Raw genomic sequence first — 3,216 nt, 5'->3', positions numbered from 1 at the left:
CTTTGTCTCTGTGTGAATTTATGTTTATAAAACTGTTGGGAAATGATACAGTGTCACATGATCCTTGATTTGGTGCTCAAGAAGCATTTCCTGTTATTATCATGTGCTCCTTAATATATTTGTAAAAAAACCATGAGATATTTTAACTAGAACTAATAAACCAAATAAAACTAGGAATGTGCACAAGAAAATAAATAAGATGACTGTAAGAAATGTTTAATGTATGAATGGTTAAATATTGTAATTTAAAACTAGTAAAGCACAGCTAGGAGCAGTTTAGTATGGTGTCACACACGTGTTACAGTATTTCCTGTGTGATTCAATGTTGAGGGTTGATTAAACAGTTGCAGTATTTCTCATGTCATTGAGTAGGGTATCAGTCTGACATGGTCTTCACAGATGGATCTAATTCCTATAGCAGCCAAACGCAGGCAATGCGCATTTACACATATGCTAGGTATTATCATAATCGTATTATTTTCTAATCGAGGGTGAGTTTGGTCAGGTAGGTGAGTCAGGCGTTGGACAGCAGAGGGCACTGTTTCCGTGTTTTTTTTTTTCGGATTTTGCTCAAGTTTGCTCGACTGAAACCAAAACGTAGGCCTTATTGTTCATGTTGAAAACTGAAACCAGTGGACAGACTATAATAGCTGCTTCCTACAGGGATGAGAGCAAAATCGCATTTTACTGCCTCCCTGTTTTTGTCTATCTAAATGTTAATGTTTCAGTCGAGGTCACTGACAAACACATTCAAATCGTTTGACAGCTTATTATTATGACATCTCCACAGAAACAAAAAAAGCATAAATCTTTTTAGAACCTGCTCAGAAAGTGTACAATAAGCCCTAAAAAAGTACCATGCTATTAGTGTTTTCTACAGTACCTTGGACTTTCGTGTAAATATCATGGCACATTAATATGTCAATCACTGAGTATCTTGCTTTATACTGAATTACCATAGTATCACCGGATACCATCGAGGGTGATGGTATCACAACAGCACTTTTTTTGTAAGGGGTGCAGCATTATCACCACAATTTCAAGAGTAATGTGACAATGTAAACTCTCCATTTCACACAAATACACTGTAAAAATAAAAGGTGCCTGGAGGAACCTTTTGGGGTTCTTCACTTTGCCACACCGGCGGAACCGTCTGTAGATCCTCTAGGCACCCTTTAAAAAGGGCCGGTTCTCTGAGGAACCACACAGGTTTCCTGAGGAACTCTTATATTAGGCACTGTGTGGAACCACTTTGGGTGCCTCCAGGAACCAAATTTCATTTTTTTTTTAATATTTAATTTCATGTTGTTACTATGGTTACCTTTGACTTCTATTATAATAAACAAATTGAACCAAATACAAAATAAGAATTGTTTATTACATATTTGATATTCATTTTTATACATACACTTCCATGCACATGGGGAAAAAAGCTAACTACAGATTAATATCAATGAACACACAAAAAAATAGTATAATACATAAGCAACATGAATAATCAACCATGTATATACAATAGATAAACAAGAAAAGACATCTCAACAAAATGCATGGAAACACATATGTTCCATGAAATAAATCAATGTAAATAAAATTACATTTGAACTAATTAAAAATGTCCATCATACTTAACTTTAAAACATTTGTGTTTCAGTCCGATGGTTAGTCTGACATCACTGTTTCCAAGTCCAAAAGCTCTATCAGATGCCAAAAACAAACAACAGTGCTAATATACACTCATTGTGCTGTAACCTTTATCTCTATACTGAAATCTCAGATGGTTAGTTATTCAGCTATTTTGAATCATAAAATGTTTAAGTCTGGGATGCCGTTAGACTGGAAACTGTAATGTACACTATGGCTTTTGAAAAGCTTAAATGTGTGACTTGAATCAACAGTGTTCATAAATGGTTGTTGAGTATTCTCATGAAACAAGATAGAGGAAGTAGAGGCTTCGACCCGAAACAGAGTTAAGGTGCTGTAAAATTATCTGTTGTTCTGTGAATGTTCACTGGTTAATTCCAGTCATTTCACTAAGAATCCACACGATCAGCAATTTCGTTTGTGGTCAAAAATGTCACTATGGGACCAAGTTGGTGTGAGGTACTTAACGAGTTAGAAAAGTGAAAAGGTACAGCATCGTTTTCCGTTTGTTTTTCTTCTTTTCTGGTGGATGGTCCAGGCACTTCAATGATTTTCAGGTCTACAGGAGGATTTTTATTCTTGATCAAACTTGTATTTCAGCTTACTGAGATCCCTGCAAAGTACAAAATTTACTGTTAGTAATGTTATTAAAGTGATAGTTGTGAAATTTAAATAATTTCCTCAGCCTTGTGACGTTCCAAACCTGTTTGACTTTCTGTCTGTGGAACCCAAAAGCAGATCTCAGGCATAATGCAACCCCAGTCACCGTTCAATTTCACTGCATGAAACACAAGAAGAAAACAAATGTGTAAATCATTCATGAAACCATTCTTATGCACACTTGTCTAGTTCAATTCAATGCAACAATTTATGTAAAAATGGTTAAGCTCCAAAAATGTCCCAGAAAAGATCCTAAAAATAATCAATGAGTTCACAAATCATGTGTTATGGGTTGTGTTGCAAGTCTTCTGAAGCCTAATTGCTTTTTCCTTTTTTTTATTTATTTTTTTGTCGAAAAAAACTAAACTTGAAATTATAATTCAGAGTTAAAATGTCTATAGCATTTTTTGTGAATCAAACCTGTGATATTATTTTTCTGAGTAACATGAATGAGATTTGAGATCATGAGAAAAGATTTTCAGAGAGTAACTGATTAAAAAACACAAGTACACAGTCAAACAATACAATTGCACACAGAGAAAGTTCATAGTAATAAAGTACTTGCATGTGGTGCAGGTAACTTACTGTAATTCAATGTTGCCACTGAAAAGTTCAGATTATTTTAGAAATGTAATGGTTGTTCTGGGGAAACAAAAGAAAAAAGCTGATTATTCACAACATAATATTTATTGACCAGTAAATGGCTTTAAAATGGTATTTGAGAGAATGAGGGCACCTGTAGTAAGTAAAGTTAACGTTAGGCTAAACAAAAACAGAGCAAACTATAACCTGTTTTTGTTATTCATAACAAACGCCAAGAATCAGAGAATTTTCTAAATTAGTTAGGCTATATCAGCAATTTGAAGACACAGTTGTACAAAATATGTTGAATTGAATGACTAAATCAATCTA

The 3,216-nt window shown here is 34.2% G+C and overlaps 1 long non-coding RNA gene across 1 annotated transcript; it reads right to left on the bottom strand.

Annotated features, from left to right (window-relative positions):
- Positions 1 to 2,121: 2,121 nt before the first annotated feature.
- Positions 2,122 to 2,948, bottom strand: LOC308689375. Its single transcript, XR_014029993.1, has 3 exons — positions 2,890 to 2,948; positions 2,348 to 2,422; positions 2,122 to 2,257 (listed from the first exon to the last, which is right to left on the bottom strand). It is a non-coding gene; the product is annotated as an uncharacterized lncRNA (long non-coding RNA).
- Positions 2,949 to 3,216: the final 268 nt, after the last annotated feature.

Source organism: Scardinius erythrophthalmus, assembly GCF_964197995.2.
Source record: "Scardinius erythrophthalmus genome assembly, chromosome: 4".
Classification (NCBI taxonomy): domain Eukaryota; kingdom Metazoa; phylum Chordata; class Actinopteri; order Cypriniformes; family Leuciscidae; genus Scardinius; species Scardinius erythrophthalmus.
Note: the sequence above shows the minus strand (reverse complement) of the source record. Positions and strands in the feature narration are given on the sequence as shown.